Raw genomic sequence first — 27,470 nt, forward strand, 5'->3', positions numbered from 1 at the left:
AAAAAGGCTCTCAGTGGCTAACTGGGCTCAAATTTAAAAATAGAGCCTAGCAGCCTTTTTTTCACTAGGGCCTCTCACACAAACTGCACATCAGAGAGAAGCCTGCATTGAACTACCTACCTCTCCAATGAACAGTCCGCCTTCACTGTTTCTGCCATCTGAGCAAGAGGTTATAAAGGAGTTCCTGGAACCCTATTTCAATCAATAGGACTGATGCTTTCCCCATCCAATCAGAGTGGCACAGCTATATCCCATCAGCGTCACTGACCAATCAGAGCAGCTCATTACTGACCAATCAGGACAGTGCCTTTTGGATCAATAAAACTGAGGATTTGGAGTCCTCATTTACCTGAGGACAGACCAATCAAGGGACCCTGTGGCGAGGACTTCTGTCTATGTAAGGCAGCTCCCATATATCTCTGGGAGCACACTTTACAGCAAAGACTGCCTTTCCCAGTCTGAGCTGAAACCCTGAAGATATCTTGCTGGAGCAGAGTGAAGCAGACCAGTACAGGCCAGAGCAGAATGAAACTGAGCAGAGCAAAGCTGCCTACCAGGAGAGGGGCCTGGCCCCAGGGCCACCTTGCCCCAGTGCTACCTCACAGCCATACATATCACAATTGAGCTGTTTTGTACTGAATAGTTTCCTTTTTCACCACACCCCAAATGGGGTTGATGTTGAATTGGCACCAATGACCATCAGTTTATAGTGTCAGCACTAAGCTGTAGCATGGCAACTGCTAAAAACCCTGGAATTCTTTCAATCCCCGAATTCAGATGTCACTAATAATTTATAATAAACATAAACAAAATCTTAAGTGAGATCCTTTGAAGCCAAAGTCTACAAATACTAAATTTAGTCCAATGACATGACAACTACACAAAGAAACTTCTGTACTATTCCTTTTCTTTAAAAAAAAATTATTTTATTTATTTGTTTTTAGAGAGGAGAAAGGAGAGAGAGAGAGGAAGAGAAATATCAATGTGTGGTTGCCTCTCATGCGCCCCCAAATGGGGACCTGACGTGCAACCTAGGCATGTGCCCTGACTGGGAATCGAAACAGCGACACTTGGTTTGCAGGCCAAAGCTCAATCCACTGAGCCACACCAGCCAGATGTTGTACTATTCTTTAGAAATGAGTTCACCCCTGGCCGGATAGCTCAGTTGGTTAGAGAAATGTCCTGATACACGAAAGGTGTGCATTCCATTTTCCGTCACAGCACATGAAAGAATCAACCAATGAATGCATCAGTGAATGGAACAACAATGCTCCCCGCCCCTTCCTCTCTCTTTCTTAAATCAATTTAAAAATAATAAATTTAGAACCAAATCAGCATTTAAAGTGTTTGATTGCTCAATTTATACATGAAGCCCCAAATCACATGCTCCTTTTTACAAAATAAAAGGATCTAATTTATGCTGAAAAAGCAAGTGATGCCACCATCTCCTCAAAAAACAAACAGGTAGCAAGCTAAAATTAAAGTCTGTAAATGTTTACAAAGCCAATGTCCTCACTTGAGATGCAGTCAAATGATGTATACATACAAATTGATATCTGTGCATGGATATAGAAGAGAAAAAGTGCATTCGCTAAACACACCCTTACTAGCATCTCCATATTCCTGGGATGTATCAGCTCTTCAATTTTTCAGGTTCATGACATGAACAAGGAATTCACCCACCCAAATAGGAGAGAATCTCTGTACATTCCCTTGTAACAGACGAGTAACTTCTATCTGGTTTTGTAATGCACTAATAATTTTGTGGCTGATAAATTAGTCTAATCATTTTAACTCCTTATTTTGAGATTACAGAAGAATTGTAAAAACATTCAATACTTCAGAGAGTTGTCATATACCTTTCACCTAGCTTCACCTGAAGTTAAAACTTTATAGAGCCATACTACAATTTCTAAAACTAAGAAACGAACCTTGGTAAAATACTTTAACTAAAGATTTTATTTAGATTAATAATTGTTTTCTCTTTATCTTATATTATACTAAACTGGCAATTCCTAAGCACATAAAGATTAACAAGAGCAAAAGAGAACTTGACAACTTCAAAAGCCAGGAAAACTAACCAAAAATATCTCAATTTGCAATAGGTAATCCATTAGCAGGTAATCTCAACAATAACAACATACCAATGACGGAGAATTTTAGCTCTGGTTACTTATTCTTCTGTGGTTTTTTTGTTTTGTTTTGTTTTTAAGTGCAACATTTTTTTCAGTTGGTAGTAAGATGCACAGAAATGTCTCCTGTTTTATTAAGCAAAGAAGAAATAAATCTAGGATTTGTTCTGACTTAAAAATATTCAGACTGCAGTAAAAAGGCAACCAATCTGCTACTTTATGTCATGAAGAAGAGTTAAACAGAAACGTGTGTATGTATACATATTTTTTTTAATTTTCTAGCAGAGTAACAAATTTATGTTACTCTTGCTTTCAATTTCAAATGTCCTCCAAGGAAAATAGTCAATGTTCTCCAGGGATAATAATCTACAATATTTTATTTACAGTCCATAAACCTTACCAGCTCAATAAACACCACCAGGTAAATTTGAGATAGAACTAGTAAGTATGAAAGCCCAGTGATAAAAATCTCTTACCTACATTTGAAATTCTCCACCTTCTAAAGCGCTGGTGTCCAAAGTTCAACATAATTCAAGAACATTTGTTTAAGCTGACTGATTATTAAACATATCCTAACTGGCTAGTTTCAAAAACATATACAATACATGATGATCTTGGACCTAACAGGGTGCTACAAGAACTCACAACAGAAAATTTCCACATTTTGACAATAAGGGTCCAATTCTCACAGAGAACCACCATTACCCCAAATCAGATGTATAAAGCCAAATTTGCTTAGGTTAAAACCTTCTTCTTCTTCTTTTTTTTAAAGATTTTTAAAACTACAATAATTATGAGTTAATAGGCTAATGTTATAAAGAAACCAAATTTCTGAAAAACACTAAAATAACTGGAAAAATTAAGTGTAAAAACATACAATTCACAGGAGTGAAAGGCCTAATAAGAATACTAATGCAGGTAATGTCCTTATTAAAGCTTCTACATAAGAACTCAAGACTCTTTAGAAATATATCGTCTCTTAATATGTTACAGTACTGTGCACATATACTCAAAGATCATCCTAATGGTATATCTGACCTGATCTCTCCACCACAACAGTTTTAAATTAGTTCAATGCATAACATCATTTTTAACCAATTTATAAACATATGTGTAGGAGCCCCAGCCACTGTGGCTCAGCTGGCTGAGCACCATCCCACAGACCGAAAGGTCACCAAGGCACATGCCTGGGTTGCAGATTCAGTCCCTGGTCAGGCACATATGAAAGGCAGCCAATCAATGTTTCTCTCCCTCTCTTTTTCCATCCCTTCCCCTCTTTTTAAAATAAGATAAAAAATTTTTACAAAATAAATAAAAACATGTTTGGTGGTTGGAAAGCAATCATCTGATATATGTCTAATTACATCTAAATATCTAATTATATCTAAATATATTTGTCCCACAGGACGAATAGAACATAATATTCAGTCAACTTTCTGTCATTGGTGTTGATGTAGAACAATGCTAGTTTGAAAAACTTAAGGAATAATCAAAAAGAAACTGTCATTAAATCTGCATACTTGAATTTCACACCTGCTTGCCTCTTCTCTTGTTCGGTGGATGATAAATTATGTGTGGTTAAAACAACCAGAAGTCACCTGAGGAATGAGATAAAAAGATCCCAAATCATCAAGAGCTGCTGTAAACACACATTCTCATTAAAAAAATTGACTATTAACCTGGATTTTTCCATCATCTCTTTGGCATAATAAGATGAGGTCAGATTGTTTCACATTAATAGAATTGAAAATTACATTCTTAATAGATGTATATTAAAATGAATTTTGGAAAAACTATCATTTAACATTAAAAAAAGATTGTATAGAACCTGTCTATTCCCAAAATTTTACTCACTCCCTCCTGAAAGCGAATTCTTCTTCCTCACTTGTCCAATTTCCATTCTCTAACACAGCATCTATTCAGGCTCCAAAGACTTGGAACTCGGAATCTTCCCTCTCCTAAACCTTCAGGTACAAAATTATCTTGCTGCTTCACTTATTCTTTCAACGGTGACTTCATATCTACTCAATGTCTGGGTGGGGTGGGGGACACAAAGCCTTTACTCTGACAGTCTCAGCATATTCACAAAATTGGGGGAGAAGGCAACAGGATGGCTTCTATAACTTCCTCTCCATTACAACTCTGTCCCACTGAGACTTCCCAACTAAACCAATGCAATAACATCAGCTCCAGCCTTTTCCTATCCCCATATACTTCCCATACCTCCAACACACTAATCTTCCTGGGGTTAACTTGGTCGGGCAATCCTACTAACCCAAAACCTTAATCTGGCATTCAGGACCCTACATGACATCCCCTCACTGGGCTGCAATAGGCCAAGACTTGTCCAAGACTAGCCCTCTTCTCTGAGTAAACTAATTCCATTCACTATGACAACTTTAGGCCTTTCCTACCATTATTTCCCCTCCGCCTGAAATGTTCTCTATGTCCACACTGACCACCGACCCATCTCATGCACGCAGCTGTCCCAAATCACTCAGGCCAAAAGTCATCTTCTCCACCTTGGACATCTGACAACACATTCTACTTTAGGTTTGATTTTATCACCTACTTTTGTAACAATTAGCATAGTACTTATCTCATGCTGCCTTAAATGATAATGTGTATACTTCTATCCACACAATTAGAATTTAGTGACCAAGAAGTCAGAGGCCATGTCCTATACATGTGTAATGTGTATGTAGTCCTTAATAAGATCCTCAGTAGATGCTCAGTATTTTTTTAGTGAATTAATGAAGATGTCAGTGAGCAAAATATTATCACACCTATGTTAAAAGTTACTCACATATCCTGAAAAATAATACCCAGTTGTTGTTTTTTTTCTGGATTACAGAGGTTTTATTGTTTTCATAGTTTTTTTTTTTTAAGTATCTTTTACTGATTATGTTGTTACAGTAGTTTCAGTTTTTTTCCCCTTTCCTCACCTCCACCCAGTACACCCCTTCCCTCCAGCAATCCCAGCCCCCTTAGTTCATGTCCATGAGTCATGCACATAAGTTCTTTAGCTTCACCCTTTTCTATATATTATTCTTAACTTTCCCCTGTCTATTTTGTACCAACTGATTATGCTTATTAATCCCTGCACCATTTCCCCATTTCTCCCTCTCCCCGCTCCCAGCTGATAATCCTCCAAATGATCCCCATACCTATGATTCTGTTCCTACTCTGGTTGGCTTAACTGGATTTTGTTTTTATTTTTTAGATTGTTGTTGATAGTTCTGAGTTTGTTGTCATTTTAGTGTTCATAGTTTTGATCTTCTTTTTCTTAAGTAAGTCCCTTTGACATTTCATATAATAATGGCTTGGTGATGATGAAATCCTTTATCTTCTTCACCTTGTCTGGGAAGCACTTCATCTGCCCTTCCATTCCAAATGATAACTTTGCTGGATAGAGTAGTCCTGGTTGTTGGTTGCCTTTCATCACATTGAATACTGCTTGCCAGCCCCTTCCTGCCTACAAAGTGTCCTCTGAGAAATCAGCTGATAGTCCTATAGGCACCCCCCAGTAGGCAACTCTCCACCTCTCTCTTGCTGCCTACGGGACTCAGTCTTTATCTTTCACCTTTGGCATCTCAATTATGATGTATCCTGGTGTGGTCCCCTCTGACTCCAGTTTGCCCAGGACCCTCCGTGCTTCCCAGACCTGTATTTCCATCTCCTTCACAAAATTTGGGAAGTTTTCCTCATTTTTTCAATTCTTGCTTCCTCATTCTGCACTGGTTGACTTTTTTTCTTCCTTATGTTCCAAATAATTGATTTGAACCATGGTTTCCTTCCCTTCACCATTGGTTTTGGGTAGATTTTCCTTCGTTTCACTTGACATAGCCTTCACGTCTTCCCTTATGCACATGCTGTACTCAAGCATATCTGTCAAGCCTGTGAGCACCTTTATCACCAGTGTTTTTAATTCTGCATCTTTTAGGTTGTCTGTCTACTCATCTGTGAGGCTGGCTTTCTCATCGTCACTTAGTTCTCCCACTGGAACCTTGATCTGTTCCCCTTTAAGGGCCATACTTCTCTGTCTCCTCATTCTGACAGACTACTGTGTTTGTTTGCCTCCACAACCCAGGTAGAGCTGTCACTCCTGTTATGTTGTAAGGGGCAGAGCCTTAGGGATTCGTAAGTACCGGGCGACCTGTTTCACCACGTTGTGTCATTGTATGTGGGGGAGGGGTCCAAGAGGGAACAATGCTGCCTGACCAGCACTCGCCCCTGTTACAGGCACCTCTCCCACCCCTGCACTGGACCGGCGCCCCCCCAAGATGCCGCCCCGCCTGTCATTCCCAGAGTGGATGGGTCTGCGGATGCTCCAGGACAGAGGAGGCCTTCAAACAAGCAGACTCTGCTGAGAGACTGGCAGCCTCCACCTCCACCCCAACCCCCACCAGTCTGCACAGTCAGAAGCAATGAGGCCTGACCTTCCCCAGTGCTGGGACCGCGAGCCACCAGGTCCAGTGAGGAGCTGGGAATGCTCCCCAGGTGTCCCTCCCGACCTTCTAAAACGTGTGACTGCGCTTTCTGCCAGCCTGCGGTGGTGCTGCTGCTGCCACCGCCACCGCCACCGCCACCACACCAAGCCCTCCCCGCCCCGGCCCCACCCTCCAACCTGCCTGGACGAGTACCTCTTCCTTGGACAAGTACCTCTTTGCTGGACCTCCATGCAGTACGACCCCCTGGAACTTCTGGTTGTCTCCAGTCCCAAGGCAGCCATATTCCTTCCTAGCTGTGGAGGAAGACGCAGCGCGACTGTCTATACCTCCATCCTGGCCGGAAGTCTATCCAGTATTTTTTTAACTCCTGCTTATTTAATATATCAAAAATTTCAGATAGAGTGAAAAATGGCAGCAGAGTAGCTAGCAGCCCTGTCCACTTGCTCCCATCCCGAACTGGACTTGGAGTGAAAACACAGAACAGAAAGTGAAGGAGAGCAGGGGTGAGAGTGTGAACACGGAGCCTGAATGGGAGCGGCCAAGAACTGGTGCATGCAGGGGTCCAGAGAGCCAGCAGCCTATGGTTCCTAGGCGGAGGGCCTGCCATGGCTGCCCAGTGCAGTGCTTCTGGCTGCAGAGTGTATAGACAACTGCGGATTGGCTCAGGAGCTGTGAGCTACCAGGGCGGAGAAAGAAGGCCTGGGAGATGCAAGCCCTAGAAATAGCCCACCCTAGGTGGAAGATTGCTGGAGGGAACAGGGCCAGGACTACTCTACCACAGCCCTGTGTTACTGAATCACTACAGAGCTCTCCCCAGTGCCACACTACCCGAAAAAGATCTAGTTGAAACTTTATATTAGAACAGTCAGAAGCTAAGGAAAGTAGAGGCCATCTCTGACTGTGAGAGACTGTGTGATTTTTAGGGAGGGAGTGCATGAAGAGTGGGGACCCCAGGGACCAGTACTGCAATGAGAGGCTCACACAGAAAATCTTTTAAAAGGTAAGCCAAGGCAAGACCTGAGGCTGGGCAGGGACCCAGGGCTCACATGCCTGTCCACAGGCACAGCAGCTCTGATAAACAAAAACTCAGGGAACACAGAACACGGCAGGACCTGGGAATGGGACCCAATCCAGTCCAGCCAAGAGCGGAGGGCTCGTCAGAGAGGAAAATTCGACAGCCACCAGCGAGAGAACAGCCAGCTCAGGACTGGGACACAGGAGCATCCTGCTGGGAACATTTCCACAGGAGAAAGAAGAAAAAGCTCTGAAAAGGCCTTTCCCTGGACACCAGGAACTACACAATTCCTCAGGCCAACGAGGTGCAAACTTCCCCCTTGCATAGCCACATACTGCCCTTTAAGCTAGAGCCCAATACATCACCAGGTTTAATATTATAGTTTATTTCACCTCATATATTGCCCCCTCCTTTCTCTTACCCCATTTTACCTTCTTCCTTTCCCTTGGATTTAAATTTTATTTATCTCAGGCTACCACTTGTTTCCATTCCATACTCTTACTACTTGCCCCTCCTCCAGCCTCTCAAAACCATTTGCTGTTATCATTAGCGATCTTAAATTCTTTCTCCTATTCTAAAAATACCCATATTCATTCCCCACCTTTATTAATCTTATTCCATAGTTGTGGATAAGGTGGTTGTTTATACATTTCTCCCAGCTCATATCTATATAGTCACTATTTTTGCATTTCAAATCTCAAATCTTATCACTCTCCTCTCCTACTCCATCTTGCCTTCCTCCTGCCCTTCCTATTTTTCATTTTAAATGTAAATTTTCCCCTGTCTTAGCCTGGTTTTCATTCCTCACTTTTAGTACTTCTTCTCCCTCTACCTTCTTCTCCCACTCGTCCCCAACACACCTATATGTATTTTAGCTCATCTGTTGTTGATAGTGCTGGGAGGGGCCTTTTTCTCAAGCTAGATCCCTATTATTTGCTATACTGTATATGTAATTTTTTTATTTTTTTTATTTTCTCCATATACATATATATATGTATTTTAATTTAGGCTTAAACCTAATACTACATGCTTCCCTTCTCTTACTCCACTCCGCCTTCCCTCCTTCCTTTTTTACCTATAAGGTAAATGTTACCTTTTTTTCTATGCCTTGTCTCTATTCCCCACTCTTATTATTCCTCCTCCCTCTGAGCTCGTAAAATCACTTTTCTCTCAGTCATCTCATATTTGTTTTGGCTTTCTTATAATAGTATTAATCTCTTTATACCTGTATTAATATTGGTTTATTTGCTGCTGATAATGTGGTTGTGGGTAGGGGTTATTTTTGCGGGTGTGGGTCTGTTTCCTGAGCTATTTGGTTTTGCTCTTACAGCACCAGTAGAAGAGAACAGAAGATGTGATGGGCAGAACGACCTTCAATCAGCCAGCCAGACAGAAAGACCCACAAAAAATGCCCCAACAATAATCAAAGCCCAATTACAACCAGAGTGCCCACATAAACAGCATAAAGCACAGCCTAAGAGCATCAAGAACTCAAAGGAACTATACCACTGAGTCCCACAGTTCTAACACAGAAGGTCATATCATAAAGACAAGAAGTCAAAGCAAATCAAGCTAATATGCAGAAGCAAACAAGAGTTATCTAAAGTAGGGAGACAAAGAAACCACCACCAATCAAAAAGAAAGGAGGAATCACCAGAAAGACTGCTAAACGAAACTGAGGCAAGCAAACTATTAGACCTAGAGTTCAAAATAATGATAATAAGGAAGCTCAACGAGCTCAGTGAGAACTACAAAGAACTCCAAGGAAGCTACAAGGAACTTACTGAGAACTATACCAGTATGAAAAAGGACATAGAAAATATCTATAAAAGCCAAAGGAAATGAAGAATACAATATCTGAAATGAAGAACACAATAGAAGGAATTAAAAGCAGGCTAGATGAAGCAAAGGACTGAATCATCAAGCTGGAGGATAAGGTAGAAAAAAATTCCCAGACAGAACAAAATTTAACAAGGCTCAAAAAAGTGAACAGGGGTTAAGAGAGCTACAGGACACCATGAAACATAATACTATTCATACAATAGGTATACCAGAAGGAGAAAAGGAGCAAGGGAGAGAAAACCTGCTTGAAAAAATAATGAGAGAAAATTTCCCTAATTTGATGAGAGAAAAAGTCACACAAACCCAGGAAGCACAGAAGGTCCCAATGAAAATGAATGCAAAGAGGCTGACACCAAGACACATCGTAATTAAAATGGCAAAATTCAAAGACAAAGAGAGAATCTTAACACTAGCTGTTATCAGACTATTCAGAATATTAGCTAGTGTCTAGCTAATAACATACAAGGGAAATCCAATAAGGCTAACAACTGATTTCACAAAGAAACTCTACAAGCCAGAAGGGAATGGCAAAAAATATTACAAATAATAAAAAGAAAAGGCCTGCAACCAAGACTACTCTACTCAGCAAGGCTCTCATTCAAAATGGAAAGCAAAATAAGGAGTTTCCCAGACAAAAGGGGTCTAAAAGAATACATCTCCACCAAACCAGCATTGCAAGAGATGCTAAAGGGTCTACTTTAAGAAGAAAAAGAAACAGAGAAAGACATAAATGAACACAGGTACAAAGGGGAAAATGGCAACGAACAAGTACAAATCAGTAATAACCTTAAATGTAAATGGATTAAATGCTCCAATTAAGAGACATAGGGTAGCTGAATGGATAAGAAAATATGACCACATATTTGCTGTCTACAAGAAACACACCTCAAAACAAAAATTTACATAGACTGAAAGTAAAGGGATATAAAAAAATATTCCAAGCAAATGGACCTGAAAAAAAAGCTGGGGTAGCAAAACTTAGATAAAATAGACTTCAAAACAAATGCCATAAAGAGACAGAGAAGGACACTTCATTAATACTTAAGAGATGAATCCATCAAGAAGATATAACCATTGTAAACATATATGTACCCAACACAGAGGCACCCAAATATATAAGGTAAATCTTGCAGGACTTCAAGAAAGATACAGACAGAAACACACTAATAGTACGGGATTTTAGTAGATGGATAGACCTTTCTAACAAAGAATCAACAAGGGTGTTGTGGCACTGAACAACACTCTAGATCAAATGGACTTAATTGATATATACAGACCCTTTCACCCCAAAGAAGCAAAATATACATTCTTTTCAAATCCACATGGAATATTCTCAAAAACAGACCATCTGGTGGGACACAAAATAAGCCTCAACAAATTCAAGAAAACTGAAATCATATCAAGCATTCTCTCGGACCACAATGGCTTGAAAATGGAAACCAACCTCAAGGAAAAAACTCAGGAACATTCAAAATCATAGAGAATGAACAACATGCTATTAAATAATGAATGGGTTAACAATGACATAAAGGAAGAAATCAAGAAGTTTCTGAAAACAAATGAAAGTGAACACACAACAGCCAGAAACCTATGGGACACAGCAAAGACAGCCCTGAGAGGGAAATTCACAGCCATACAGGCCTATCTGAAAAAGATAGACCTGGCTGGTGTGGCTCAGTGGATTGAGCACCATCCTGTGACCAAGTGTCACTGGTTCGATTCCCAGTCAGGGCACATGCCTGGGTTGCACACCAGGTCCCCCGTTGGGGGTGTGTGAGAGGCAACCACACATTGACGTTTCTCTTCCTCTATTTCTCCCTCCCTTCCCCTCTCTCTAAAAATAAATAAATAAAATCTTTTACAAAGTTAGAAAAATTTCAAATAAAGTCACCCTACATCTACAAGAACTAGAGGAACAACAACAAAACCCAGAGCAAGTAAAGGAAGGAAATAATCAAGATCAGAGTAGAATTAAAAGACACAGAGACTAAAAGGACAATTCAAAGGATCAACAAATCCAGGAGCTGGTTCTTTGAAAAGATCAACAAAATAATCAACAAGCCCTCAACGAGACTCATCAAGAAAAAGAGACAAATGATATAAAATCAGAAATGAAAGAGAAGAAAAAAATTACAACTGATGTCACAGAAATACAAAAGATTATAAGAAATTACTACAAACAGCAATATGCCAAGTAATTGGACAACCTGGGCAATATGGACAAATTCCTGGAAACATATAAGCTCCCAAAACTGAATCAAGAAGAAACAGAAAGCCTATATAGACTGATAACAAAGAGTGAAATTGAAGCAGGAATCAAAAAACTCCCAGCAAACAAAAGTCCTGGACCGGATGTATTCACAGACGAATTTTATCAAGCATTAAGGGAAAAGCTAACTCCTATCCTCCTTAAACTACTCCAAAAAATTCAAGAAGAGGGAAGACTCCCCAACTTTTTCTATAAGGCCAGTATTACCCTGATTCCAAAACAAGGTAAAGACAGAAGAAAGAAAGAAAACTACAGGCCAATATGGCTGATGAAGTTAGATGCTAAAATCCTCAACAAAATATTGGCAAACCAGATCCAGCAATACATTAAAAACATCATACACTGCAATCAAGTGGAATTCATCCCAGGGATGCAAGGATGGTACAATATCCACATATCAATAAACATAATATATCACATAAGCAAACTGAAGGACAGAAATCACATGATATCAAGAGATGCTGAAAAAGCATTTGATAAAGTACAGCACCCATTTATGATAAAAATGCTCAGCAAAGTGAAATAGAGGGAGCATACCTCAACATAATAAAGGCCATATATGAGAAACCTATAGCCAACATCATACTGAATGGGCAAAAACTAAAAGCTTTCCCCCTAATATCAGGAACAAGACAAGGGTGTACACTTTTACCTCTTCTATTCAATACAGTATTGGAAGTTACAGCCACAGTGATCAGACAAGAAAAAGAAATAAAAGGCATCCAGATTGGAAAGGGGGAAGTAAAACTATCATTGTTCACAGATGGCATGATAGCGTACATAGAGAACCCTATAGGCTCCACCAAACAACTACTTGAACTAATAAGTGAATTTGGCAAAGTAGTGGGATACGAAGTCAATATTCAGGAATTGAAAGCGTTTTAGTACACCAACAATGAAATATCAGAGACAGAACTAGAACAAAAATCCCATTTACTATAGCAACAAGAAAAATAAAATACCTAGAAATAAACTTAACCAGGGAGGTAAATGAACTATACTAAGAAAGCTACAGAACACTGAAGAAAGAAATTAAGGAAGACACAAATAAATGGAAGCATATACTATGTTCATGGATTGGAAGACTTAACATCATTAAAATATCCATACTACCCAGAGCAATCTATTGATTCACTGAAATCCCAATTAAAATACCAATGACTTACTTATTTCACAGATATAGAAAAAATATTTCAAAAATTTATATGGAACCATAAATGACATCAAATAGCCTCAGCGATACTGAGAAAGAACAAGTAGGAGGGATCACAATACCTGATATCAAACTATATTACAAGGCCACTGTAATCAAAACAGTGTGGTAATGGCATAAAAACAGACACATAGATCAATGGAACATAATAGAAAGCCCAGAAATAAACCCAAATCTCTACAGTCAATTAATATTTGACAAAATGGCAGGAGTATAAAATACAGTAAAAATAGCCTCTTAAAAAAATGGTGTTGGGAGAACTGAACAGGTACATGCTAAAAATAGAAACTAGACCACCAACTCACACCAAACAACAGAATAAACTCAAGATGAATAAAGGGCTTAAATATAAGTCACAACACCATAAAAGTCCTAAAGGAAAATACAGGCAGCAAAATTTCAGATATTCATTGCAGCAATATTTTTGCCAATATATCTCCTAGGGCAAGGAATATAAAGGAAAGAATAAACACATGGGACTACATCAAATTAAAAAGCTTCTGCACAGCTAAAGAAAACATCAGCAAAATGAGGAGGGAAACAACAGTATGGGAAAACATATTTGCCAATGATACCTCAGACAAGGGTCTGATATCACAAATATATAGAGAACTCATACAACTCCACACCAGGAAGGCAAACAATCCAATTAAAAAATGGGCAAAAGACCTGAACAGACAGACACTTCTCTAAGGAGGACATATAGAGGGCCCATAGACATGAAAGGATGCTAGGCATTGAGCAATGGAAATTAAAACCACAATGAGATACCACCTCACACTGGTCAGAATGACCATCATTAACAAATCAACAAACAACGAGTGCTGGCGAGGATGTGGAGAAAACGGAACCCTAGTGCACTGTTGGTGGGAATGCAGACTGGTGCAGCCACTATGGAAAACAGTATGGAATTTCCTCAAAAAACTAAAAATGGATCTGCCTTTTGACACAGTAATCCCACTGCTGAAATTATACCTTAAGCATCCTGAAACACCTATTCAAAAGAACCTTTGCACCCCTATGTTCATAGCAGCGCTATTTACAATAGCCAAGTGCTGGAAATAGCCTAAGTGCCCATCAGTAAATGAGTGGATAAAAAAACTGTGGTACATTTACACAATGGAATACTATGCATCAGAAAGAAAGAAGGAATTCCTACATTTTGCGACAGCATGGATGGAACTGGAGAGAATTATGCTAAGGCTAGGTGGTGAAAGACAAATACTATATGATCTCACCTGTAAGTGGAAACTAATGAACAAAACAAACAAATGATCAGAAAAGAATCAGAGATATGGAAATAAGGAACAAAACGACAGTGACCTGAGGGGAGGGGTTTGGGAAAGAAAGGGAAGGGTCTTGTCAAGAAACAATTATAAAGGACCCATGGACATAGACAACAAAGTGGGGACTGCCTGTGAGAGCGGGAGAGGGAGGGCAGATCAGGGTAGAGCAATGGGGGGTGGGGGGGGACAACTGTAATTGAAAAACAGTAAAATTTAAAAAATTTTTTTAAATTCATTCGTCTCAAAAAGTTGGTTTTTACAAATGTATCCTAAGGAAATGCCCCAAAGTCATACAAAAAATATAGTTTTTATGAGTTTAAAAAAAGGAAAAACTTAAAGAAAATATAATAAATGACTCAAGAAAAGCTAGTTTAATTAGTGCCATCATGATTAAATAAATTATAGAACCTACATAACTTATAAGCATAAACTATTATAATTAATCATATTTTTATCAGTGATAGGGCACCAGTACTTGAGTTCTGGCTGAGAAATAATTCAGTACCAAGTCTCAAACTATAAGAGAAAGTCTGTAAAGTCACAGAGGTAGAAGAAATGGGCTTAGGAAACAAGGCTCTTAGAGGCAAAAGAAGGACCTTTGAAGCTTAAGAGAGAGAGGCAAGGAAAATGGGACTGGGGGAAGGGGGTGGGAAAATGCACAGGTATGCTCCATAGAGAGAGTCTCACTAGGTCCTCCCTCTTCAGGGTATTTATCTGGAGGTCCCAGGGGAGGATCCCAACAGAAAACTCATCAGCTTTCCAGGTGTGTCCTTCTCAGGGCTATGGTCTCCACTGATTGGTCAGCATCACGGCTTCTTTTAACCTCTTGGAGGGGGTTAACTGCTTTATTCTATGAGCTGACCTATCGGGCCTGTCTTGCAGTTTCCTGACCTTTTATAGAAGTCAAATGGGACTTTTCTCCAGCCCCTTTATTCTTCTCTAAGGGTGCGGGGTTTACCGCATGACTAGCTACATGCCAGGGGAGAAAAGGTCAGGGGGGGAGGATCTGACATTACGAGAGACGATCTAGGGAAGAAAAGGGTGCCTAAGGGGTGGGGTCTTAATTAACAATAGTTATTTCCAATACTTGCTCTCCCAGTTCTTCCTAGGTGCCTGGGACTTTCTGCCTGGTGACATTCCATATTTGGCCTATTGGCCTGTTCTGCTCGTGCCTGTCTGACTGTCTACCATAATATGGTAGATTACTTAAAAGTATTTAGACCCTGGCTGGTTTGGCTCAGTGGATTGAGCGTCGGCCTGCGAGCTAAGTGTTGCTGGTTCGATCTTCCAGTCAGGGCACATCAGAGAAGGAAAACTCTGACTCCAAAAAACCTCCGCTGCCTTGCGGCATACCTCTTCAGGGGAAAGGCTAAGGGAGTAATCCCCGACAGAAAATCCGGAGCCGGAGTCCCTAAGGCGGTTTGACGTTGTAGTCAACACCGGCAACTCCTGCGGCGCACCTGAAGCCAAGCTGTATTGACTCCGTCTTTCCCTTGGACCCTTCAGCTGCGAAGAGAGGGGGGGTCTGCTGCATGGGCAACAGCAGACCCTCCATATCACCCTGCCCAGGCTCTGTAGCTTCAGCTCCACTGGAGAGGACACTCCAGCGTCATCGCAAGATGTCGATTCAACACGGGAGGAGACAGATACCGTGTCACTCCCGAGTCGGACTGCGCAGCCATTCTCGGCGGTGCAGCTAGACTCTTAAGAAGCTACACCATCGTCTCTCGAGACGGACGGCTGCCGACGACTTAAAAGTATTTATTTTATAACAAGAAAAAATTAGTCATAGTTACAGCATGATTCCAAGTATGTAAGAAACATACATCCACATGTATGTATATATAAATACTTAAATCTGAGAGAAAATGAATCAGTGAATAAATGGATAAATAAATACCTGCATTTTGGTCACTTCCTATCATATAAGCTTGCTTTCTGACTCACAGACATGTTCTTTTTAAAATTTTTTAAAGATACACATCATATATATGTGTGTGTATACATATATATGTACACATATATATATTTATATATATCTAAACATACTATCAGGGTGCCCTTGGATATGTTCATATTAATATAAAAACACTAATTTAAAATCTTAAAAATATCAGTTTAAAATACTAAAATAGAAACAGAGGCATGGATACATGAAACAGACTGACAGCTGTCAGAAAGAAGGGGGGATTGGACAAAAGAAGGTGAAGGGATTAGCCAAAGAATATATATTCATAACCCATAGATACAGACAACACTGTGGTGATGGTGGGAGGCAAGGGCTGAGTGGAGGGGAACAAAGCGGGGGGTGGAAATAGGGACATTTGTAATAGTGTTAACAATAAAGGAAAAAATAAATAATAAATAATAAATAAATTTAAAAAGAAAATATAGTACAATACACCTGAAAAATGATCCAAATACCATGGTATGGGCAAAGATAATGAGAAACTTCCTCTCAAATAGGCAAAGGAACCACTTAATGTAATCACTCATAGATTTCATCATTTCAAAGGTTTAATTTTGTGAGTTTCTAGAACGCACTGTTTATGTAGGAAAAACTGTACAGAGTTATAGATTCTATTTGTTTTATGATTTCGACATCTTTTTCATTCAGATCTACACATAAAGTAGAACAGATACTAAAATAGCAAAAATTAGATTTTTATAAATATTTTTTGATATGTTTAATGGCTAGTGTGTTGAGAAAAATCTAAGTTGCTCTATCTACAGATACCCATAGAACCATATCTGAATGTTTAATTCTGTAGTACAACTAAATTTGGGAAAGTTAAATCGTATATTATATATCAGATGCTTCTTTATATGTTTGTTGATATCTATGTGTATTATCTTAAGTTTATTCTGCATAATCCTAAGTGTATAGCTTCTAAAACATTTGGAAATTGAATTTTAAAAATTGATATAAATACACTTATAAAACTATTTATAATGGCCTTTCAGTTATAAAATAGGCTTTCTTAGGAACTACTGAGTCCCTACTATTACTGGTGTTCAAACAAAAACTTTGGTAGAAATTTTTTCAGAAGACAAAAAAAATAGTACAAAGATCAAATGAACAATTAGAATAGATTTTCTTTAAAACTCAGTCCCATCATGCCATCATTCTGATATACCAAGGTTTCAGGTACAATCCCAGATCAGGGCACATACAAGAATCAACCAATGAATGCACAAATAAGTGAAACAACAAATTGATGTTTCTTACACCACCACCACCACCCCACCTCTCTCTCGAACCAATAAAAAAATTTTAAATCAATACCATCACTTAGATTTTTTTCACTGACTGGTTAAATAAAACCTTCTTTTTTTTTTCCGAAGTGAAATTCAATGTCCCTAGTAACAATGGCAACTAAAGTTTACAAATGCTAATTTTTATTTTGAATTATTTCATATTTTATCTATCTACTCATTAGTTCAGTGTGAGGAGAATAAATGTACTTATATGATATCATTTCACCTTTTATAGGATATAGCAGTAATGGCATTGTAGGGTCAATGCCAAAAGGATGATTTTTTAAATTCTTTATTTTCATCTGTTAAAAAGAACCTGAAAACCAAGTGGTTTGTGTTTAATCTAGTTTACAGGAATCCTTATTTGTTTCTGATTGAATTCAATCATTTTCCCTCAAGAACCATGGAGAGTCATGTTAAACTGAACTGTTATTCAGTGAAGTGCTCTGTTATTTAGAATGCATGATGAGGTGTGGGCAGTGTTAACTGCCATAAAGACACAAACTATAACATCTAAATGCAATGCTTTTTTCTTGAAAAAAAATAAACATCGTTCTGCACAGTGGGATTATAGATGTTTTTTCTATATGTTTTTGCTAAATTGTCTACAATAAATATATCGTTACTGTAATCAAGGAGGGAAACAATAAATATTGCCTTTAAAACATAAAATCATTCATTTTGGCCTCAAAAGGTACATATGATATGGCAACCCATTTCTTGATTAATTTTATTCACACCACATTTAAGATTACATGACAACACAGATTTGCCAAAAGTAAGTTTCAAAAACATAGCCACCCTTTCTGTAATTTCATTTCTGGATACATATCCAAAACAATTAAGAGCAAAGACTCAAACAGATGTCTATATACTCCTACTCATAGCAGCATTATTCACAATAGCTAAAAGGTGGAAGCAACCCAAGTGTCCCTCAAGGAATAAGTGGATAAACACATGTGGTACATACATACAATGGAATATTATTCAGCCTTAAAAAGAATAAAATTTTGATAGATGATCCTCCTGGAACACAAGACAAGAGGGTCCTGAGTAGCAGTCATGAGGCTGTCTTAGTCTATTTTGGCTGCTATAAGAAAATACCACAGGCTGAGTGGCTTATAAACAACAAATATATTTCTCACAGTTATGGAAGCTCGATGTTCAAGATAAGATACTACCATGATGGGATGAGGGTCCCTTTCTGACTTGCATACTTCTCATTGTATCCTTACATAGTAGAAGGGGTTCAAGATCTCTTTGGAGTCTTTATAACATATGGTACTAATCCCATTCGTGATGGCTCCACCCTCATGACTTAAGAACCTCTCAAAGGTTCTAACACCATCACACTGAGCATTAGGATTTCACCACAGGAATTTAGGCTGGGGAGGGTCACAAACATTCAGACCACAGCAGAGGTCATTTCCCATTCTCCATCCTATCCCTCTAGTGACCGTCATGAGAAAGGCTCTCATTGCCTCCTAGGTTATGGTAAAATATAGGGCTTTCTGCACACTCCTCCACTTTGCCTGAAATAGAGTTCTAGAATATAAAGCCACTTAACTGCAGTCTAGATTTGACTTTCCATCAGCGGAGTGTCCCACAACTCATGTAGTCATTGGCCTCTTTTATTTCAGTGTCACCTTTTTTGATGTGCTGGACCAGGGTTTCAGGAATCTGACACCTTTGACTTACTCTTCTCTTTTCTGTCTGTATAGGTAGGTAATCCACCATCTGAATCTAAAAGAGGTTTGCTGTATCTTTACAGGTAAAATCAATCAGGTCTTGGCCTTGTCTTATCTTTTCTGAGTGAACTGGACAAAAAGTAACCATAAGTAGCACCAAGAGAATGATGACTGCTACAAACCAAACAGTAATCTTTAGATGTGAGCAACGTAAAGAAGATTGTTCATTACCAAAATTCACCTTTTCAACTTCACTGTTCTTAAGTGCAATACAGTCTTGTCTTCCTCCACTAAACCCACCATCCTCGGGAGCAGACAACATGTTCTCTCTTCTCCTTTCTTGAATAATTTTTCCAGCTCCAGATAGAATGTTGCATGCAGTGGCAGTACTCAACAAATACTGTGAACCATCTTACACAATGTTAATTTGACCCTGAGCTACAAGCAGATAAGCTGCTACTCTGATTTCACAGTAACAGCAAGCAAAATCACATGAATTTAAAAAGAAAAAGAGAAAAATTTGCTACATCTTCCCAGAGTTCTCCGCAACTGCAAGTCTTTTTTCCCTACCAGATTCTAACAGGAAATAACAGCATTATTACCAAATCTAAATCTACAGTAAGGAAGTAAATAGTAAGAATAGATTTTTTTCAAAGTAGTACCACCCAGAAAACCTTGCTGACATCAATGGGCCTGCCAGGGTCAGAAGCACTCATTCTGGTCTCCACATCCACCCTGCCCAGATCCACTTGCCTTGCTTCCCCACCCAAATACACTGCCAGTGACCCCACTCAGGGACCTGTGAGAACTGTAACAGAGCTATTCACCACATGGCAATTCCCAGAGAGCATTCTACCATCTCAACTTTTAACCAACAAAGCAGTATCTTAAAATGTATAAGCTTAATTAATCTGCTTTAATTGCTGCTACTATTTGCTCAAATCTAACTCCAAAAACAAAACTCAAAACTAACCAACTACAAAAGAAAAACAAAAATATTTCCAGGAAAGTCTTTCAGTCTTTATCTTAATAATATGAAATTTCTTACAGCTAAGTCAAAGTGTACATCATTTAAAAATGCTATGGAAGTAAACAAGCATGCAAAAATGTCAATAAAAATCTTCTTCACATCTTCATAATTTATTGAAATCAAGTAAAGCCAAAAGCATAGTGTCTATGAAGGCACAAAATGGGCAGTTTTAGAATATAACAAAATGCTAATTTCATAGTCTGCTAAAAGAATAATCGAAGATAGGAAAGCTGACAAATGTTCACTGCATAAGAACATTTTTTAAAAAGTGGATAAAACTGGAATTCATAAGGGGCAAATTCAGAAAGAGAAGGAGTCATTTTTATAAGCAATAAGTTTTTCAGCTTCCAAGTTAATAAAAGTCCCAGACTTCTTAAAATTTTTCTTAATACAGATAATCATGCTTTTCTGCTAAGGTTTCTCTTTTCAACAGTGTTTGCGAGCTTATCCCCAACTTGCGTTTTACCCAACTTAATTCACTTTAGGTCTGTATACTTGGGAATTCCTTAAGAAAACTGAAGTATGGCCTTTAAAAATGTACATCTGAGAAAAATTATTTCCAATCACCCTTCTCTGAAATTTGCTTCCCCCAACCATTCACCACCCCCCTCCAACACCTCATCCCTTTCGACAATCTCCCACAATAGAGTTACAGCTTCTACAGTCAAGACCAAACCCCTAACCTTGACCTTCACCCTGCTACAGCTAACAGGACACGTTTCATAGGGGACCCATCCTTTCTCTTGGAATTCAGTCCTTTCTCTTGGAAAACTGAAACACCAAGATTCTAATCAGACTTCTGTGGTCCTAGAATTAAGGACATTGGGGTGGCCATTTACCATCATGTACACATAAAAGGAAGAAAGAAATGAAGGGAGGGAGGGGTGGAGAGAGAAAAGAAAGCTATTTTATAAAGAGAACAAAGATTTACAGAAAAATTAATTTGTGACATAAAGAAAGATAAGACCAACTAAAACATACAAGAGACTCTAAAGATGAAACACTGAAAGCAACAATTGCCTCATTCCTATAAGCTGTCCAAGTCTCAACTCCCATTTCTATGAGACTCAGCTATGCTCCTTGTCCTTGCTTTCCACTAAATAGCCTCATGTACTTCCAATAATTCTTCCCTCCCCAACTCCCCACCCATTTTGCTCAAGAGAGTTTCAGTGGACTTTTACATATAACCAAAAGAATCTTAATTAATGCTTGTGGTAGGTAGCCTCCAAGATAGCCCCAAAATATCTCCAGGTACACTCTCTTGTATAATACCATCCCCTATACAGTGGGTTGGATTTTAGAAGGCCACTTCCAAACCTGGGTTATAAAATTGCTGTGGCTTCAATCCTGGGGGTCTCTCTTGCTCTCTCTCAGAGCTGCCCTATGTGGAGGCCAGCATGGCAAGAAACTAGTGTCAAAAGCTAAAAACCAGCAAGTACCTGATGCCGGTAATAGCCATGTAAGTGTGTCTGGAAGAGATTCTCTCCTGGTTGAGCCTTGAGAGGACCATAGCCCCAGTTGATAGCTCCACTGCAATCTCCTGACACACCCTGAACCAGAGGTTCCCAACTAAGCTGTGCCAGGAACCCTGACCCACAACAACCGAAATAATCAATACTGTTGTTCTAAGCCACTAAATGTTGGCATAGTTTGTTACATAACTTGACAACATATACAGTTTTCTAAGACATAATTCTCAACCAGATTAACATCACGTTAAAAAAATAACATGAAGATGATTTAGGATCAATTTCTTCTTGGGCATATTTAGCCTTGCTATGAAAACTAGCATGCAGCAAAGAAGAGGTTCTGACTCCTACAGCAGGAAACTTGCTCTCAGACTAAGAATGGCCATGTACTAGCTGTCTAATGCTAACGGCAACCCCTCACGGCAGCTTAAATGCTTATCTATAAAGTAAGGATATCTATAGTACCTGATGGTATGAACATGCTGTGATTTCATAAAGGCTACTTGCTCATACTTAACCCAAAAGAGCATAATGCTATTTTAGTTATGAAGACATCAATTCTGTCTTCCATGTCACAACTTTGAATAATCATATTCCAGAATCTAGAGTATATGCACAAATACCTAAGAAACTGCTCTCCAATGCACATTTATCCATTATGAAATCTTTTAGAACAAATGTCCTCCTAATGATCACAATTCATTAATTAACTAAGATGTTTGGTGACTAAACACCCAACAAGTTCAACATTACCTTCTGATTTCAAAATGAACCTAAGTCCCAATCCTCCCAGGACCTTTCAAGATCAGCCTCCTTCTGCCTGCAACACCCTTTCCAGTGTCGTACCCACTCCCACTCCACCTGCTCTTGCCATCAAACTGTCTTTGCAGAGCCTTTCCTGACCACATCCTCCACCACCCTGGGCAGAGGCAATCCTCACCTCCCCTATACCTTGCTATACAGTATACAGCACGATAATCATTTATTTGTGTATCTGTCTCCCTTACTAGACTATTAGGTCCTTATGAGAAAGGTCCAAGTTATGTTGATCTTTGCGTTCTCATCATCCAGCAGAGAGCCTGGAATTTAGGCCCTGAATTGAACAATGTTTGTTGACCTACCAAACAATTAAGCCTTAAGCTCATAATGGGGCATCAAATACCCAGTTATAGAAAAATGTTCCCCTCCTCAGAGCCATGGCTCTAAGCCTAGCCATCATGGTCATTGCTAATTCCCCTCCAAAAGTGACAGAGAATAGACATTTCTCAGCTAACACTTGCCTACTGAATTCCATTTTTTCTTCAACTTCTTGTCTATGGCTGAAGACAACACATTCTAGAAATACTTCCACATAGTGAATTTACCACTTTCTAGAAATGTCAGTTTAAAAAAAAAAGGAACTTCTCAGCTTGTCTAGTTCCTTATAATATTAGCATTCTGCTTCTATGGCTTCTTTATCTAGTTAGGAATTCCAAACTAACAAACTATCACTACTTCTGAACTCTGAAAAAAAAAAAAAAAGAAAGAAAGCTTTGTTACTTGTGTTTCAGCCACAGCCACCCTACACACTGATCCCATACATCAGCATTAACAGTCATTTTCAAATAAAAATCGTAATTAAAGGCATATATTCTAGATAGACTTCAATGGAATAAAACAAATGGAATGAAGACCAAAATATCATATTCTAAGCACCTTCTAATAATATCTCAAAATCAGAAAAATTATTTACACATTCAGAAGCAAACAGAACACAGCTAACTTAGATTTCAATGGTTACTCTCACCATTGGCTGGCTACATGGAACCACCAAATTGCATAATGAGAAATGGCTCACTGGTTGGGCTGAAAACATTCAAAAGGAACACTGGTCTTTATTAAGAGAATATGATTTCAAGTTCATTATAAAATACCCCTTTATAAATAATACCAAAATAAGTAGCTGCCTGTTCACTAAAAGAGGTTCTGTAAAAGCACTTAATATGAAGCACTTTTGTTCATCTTGGTCCAATGGTTTTATAAGCTTAAAATGAAAATATTTTAAACATTCTATAATCATAATTTTGTTTCAGAATCGCATTCCTTGTCCCCACAAACTGCTAAGTACCCCCTATGTAAGCAGTAAAAACTGTATTTTGCCATATTTTGTGTAAACAGACTTTCTAGATTGCTTGTATTTCAAAAGCATCTGAAAGAACCAAAGAATACATTTGACTTGGGTAAGACTAGACCTTTTATGAGAGACCTCTTATTTCATAGAAATAGGTATATACTAAGCTTGGTAAAACTAGATTCACTCTAAAAATAATACTTAAGGTCATTTTGGAGGACCTCAGAATACAAAAAGAATAAGACAAAATAATCAAGGTCTGGCTGCTTCTGCATAGTCTGCGTTGATCTGAACAGTTAGTTATCTTCCATGTCACTTCCAGATGTGCCATATCAATAAGGGGAGGCTCTAGACACAGAAAGCAGACAAGTGGATGCCAGAGGGGAGGGGAGTTGAAGAACTGGGTAAAAGAGGTGAAGGGATTTAGAAGTACAGATTGGTAGTTACAAAACAGTTACTGGGATGTAAAGTACAGCATAGGGAATATAGTCAATATTGTGATAACTATGTATGGTATGGTGTCAGGTGGGTACTGGAAATATTGGGGGGACCGCTTTGTAAAGTATATGATGTCTAAATACTATACTGTACACCTGAAACCAATACAAAATAATATTAAAAGTAAACTGTAATTGGAAAATAAAAATCATTAAAAAAAAAAAAAAAAAGCAACAAGGAGAGACTCGTTCTCATAATTCCACAGACAGCCCCAGGAATACTCATAGCAACAAACACTTGGTCTTCCCATCTTTCTACCAGGAACCTTTTTAATCCTGGAATAATAGTGCAAGCAACCCAATTTCCCTCTGTGTTCTACAACTGAGGTGTTGAAAACTGCCTCTCTAAAGAATGAATAGCTGTACTTTTATATTGAGTTGACCAAAAAGTCCGTTTAGTTTTTTCCATAAAATAAAAGACACAATTTTCATTTTCAGCAGTAAATTTATTGATTTGGATATTTGGAGAATATTGGTTATCCCCTGGGTGGTATAACATTGATTGTTCTCAGTTAATGTCTCAATTTGGTCGCTATCAACTTCAATTGGTCTACCCAACCGTGGAGCATCACCCAGTGAAAAATCTCCAACATAAAACTTCGCAAACTGACTGACACATCCAATCAGTTACAGCACCTTTCGCAGTTGCATTTTTACCTTTCTTGAAATAAAGCATAATACGCACACTGAAAATGTTGTATATTTTCTTCCATCTTCAATATTAAAATGGGTACACAGAAATTTACCAATAAGAACAAGTATTTTTTTTAAATGCACACTGATATGACAGCTGTCACAATACAATCTAACAAAATTGTTTTGAATGAAGTTAAAGACTAAGAAGCGATACTAGAACCATCTTACATAAAAAAAACTAAATGAACTTTTTGACCAACCCAATAGTAACGTTTCCTAACAAGTATTTTGGACATGGGCATAGCAGAGGTTGCCAACACACTTTCAAACCTCGGGCTTTTGAAAAACATCTTCAATTTCAAGAATAACTTCCATTTGTATCTTTATAAATATTTTCATATCTAAGGAAGTGACATTTTTTATTCAAATATTCTTAGAGGCAATGTTTAATTGTCAGGAATGCAACAGCACATTTTTTGGAGTTTTCTTCACCTAGGCAAGTTACAAATCAAGATTTGAATATCTAAACCTCTATTTCCAGAAACCCACATTATCAGCAGTGTGCTCAGGTAAAAAAAAAACTGACTCTTGAAATCAAATAATGTAAATGCATTCATCCAGAAATATGTTTTTCCTTAAAAAGTATAACAATGCAACTCAGGTACATCACACACTGAGGAGTTTGTTTCCTCCTAAAGGTTTCTGTGCTAGCCAGATAGCTCAGTTGATTGGAGTGTGGTCGCTGCACCAAGATTGTGGGTTTGATCCCCAGTCCAGGCATGTGCAAGAATAAACCAATAAATGAGTGGAGCAACAAATTAATTTTTCCTTTTATTTTTCTTTCTCTTTCTCTCTCTCCACTCCACCCAGTCCCCTCCCTCTCTCCCCATTCTTCTCTCTCTCTCCCCTTCCTCTCCCCCCTCTAACCCCCCATCTCTCTCCTTCCCTCACTTTCTCTCTACCCTATTTCCTCACTCTCTAAAATCAATAAGTAAAAAACTAAAATGAAATAAGGATGGCCTTGAAAACCATACCCCTAAATCAAATACCCATTCTGTCTGCCTCAGGAGGCCAGATCTTCAAGATGAAGTTGATTAGAGTTCAAAAAGTCCACCAAAATACAAGATTACTGAGCGCTCACACCAAGCCAAAGCTATGTTCAGAAAACACAGATCAAAACTTTACAAATTGTAACAAGCATTTCATGTTATACTCATGAGAACAGACTCTAAAAAGAAAAGTCCTCTTTGAGTACTAATACAATAAGAAAACCCACATACAGAAGTAGCTGATTTTAAAACTGAAGTAAAAAATAAACCCACTGGTAAAAAAAAGAAAATTTTACCACACCTTTCAATATATTATACCAAAAAGAAAAGAGAGAAAAAGACAAAGAAGAAGGTGTAAGTGAAGAAAATTACGTGATTACTGAGTCTGAGTAAGGAAATCACACAACTTCCTGGTGCTAACAGAAAAAATACTACCATCCATTGTCAGAATTGCAGGCAATGTCTTTTCTGTCAATACCACTAGGAGCACCATCTTAGAACAAGGTAGTAATTCTAACAAGTACAAATGAGCACTGCAACCTTGTGCAAAACTAGTGCAGAAGGAGTGGCACATCACTTACATCAAATCTGAAGCTAATGGTGGGTGCCTCTGGAGCTGAGGGGCCTAGAGTCTGTGATATCCAACCCTGAGACCTTGAATGTGTGAAAGTGACCAAGACAGCAGAACCACTGGGAAGTTACTCGAAGTTTTCCTTGAATCCTAGAGCCTGTAGCTAAGTGGTTCTGAAGAGATAAGAGAGTCGTCCCCCCGTCCCCTAACTGAGGAAATTATATTTGGCAAAGTCTGGAGACATTTTTTGACGTCATGATTGGGGTGGGGAAATGCTACTGGCATCTAAACATCCTACAATAGACAGTGCAGCCCTCACTACCACCAACAAATAAATTGTACAGCCCAAAATGTCAGTAATGATGAGGTTAAAAAACTCTGCTTTAGCTTCATTAAAGACTCTTGTTTTATTGAAAGTGTCCCTGAATTTCATACAATACCAAGAAACCAGACTCAGTAAATATATACTGTCACATGTGAATATGGGTAACACTGGGGAACAATTTTTAACATAATTCCTGTTGAGGTCAATTTTTCAGCTGTTTTAGGCTTAAATAGGCATGCTGATTTCAAAAGTGCAGTTAGATTTTTTCTATCACGTCAAGTTCTTCTCTACTGCTTATCTTAATGTGAACACACTAGGCTGGATCGAGCCTGGATCAAGGGAGGCACTAGTGCTCTCCTACTGGCTGAGAACAAACTTCCCTCAAGTGGGGAGCAGTGGAGGACAACCTTGGAGACCAGCGACAGGTTCATACTTGTCTAGATTATTCAGTTACACATGAAACAGTGTGGTGAGAGGTTGTGTGCCACTCTATAGTGAACAGTATTCAGAAGTGTAGTCCGAGGTCTTGTCTGTATACAAGGAGTTAGCAGAATTTATTTTTTTATTTACATACATACGTATTTCCTTTCCTTCAGATCATGTCTGCCTCTGCTATTATTTCTTGACCT

At 38.7% G+C, this 27,470-nt stretch overlaps 1 protein-coding gene across 6 annotated transcripts in view; it reads right to left on the reverse strand.

Annotated features, from left to right (window-relative positions):
* The window catches only part of CCNY (cyclin Y), a 274,826-nt gene that overhangs the window by 233,675 nt on the left and 13,681 nt on the right, over window positions 1-27,470 (reverse strand). The window lies entirely within an intron of this gene.

This window comes from Furipterus horrens, unplaced genomic scaffold, assembly GCF_987537825.1.
Source record: "Furipterus horrens unplaced genomic scaffold, mFurHor1.1.pri manual_scaffold_2, whole genome shotgun sequence".
Lineage (NCBI taxonomy): Eukaryota > Metazoa > Chordata > Mammalia > Chiroptera > Furipteridae > Furipterus > Furipterus horrens.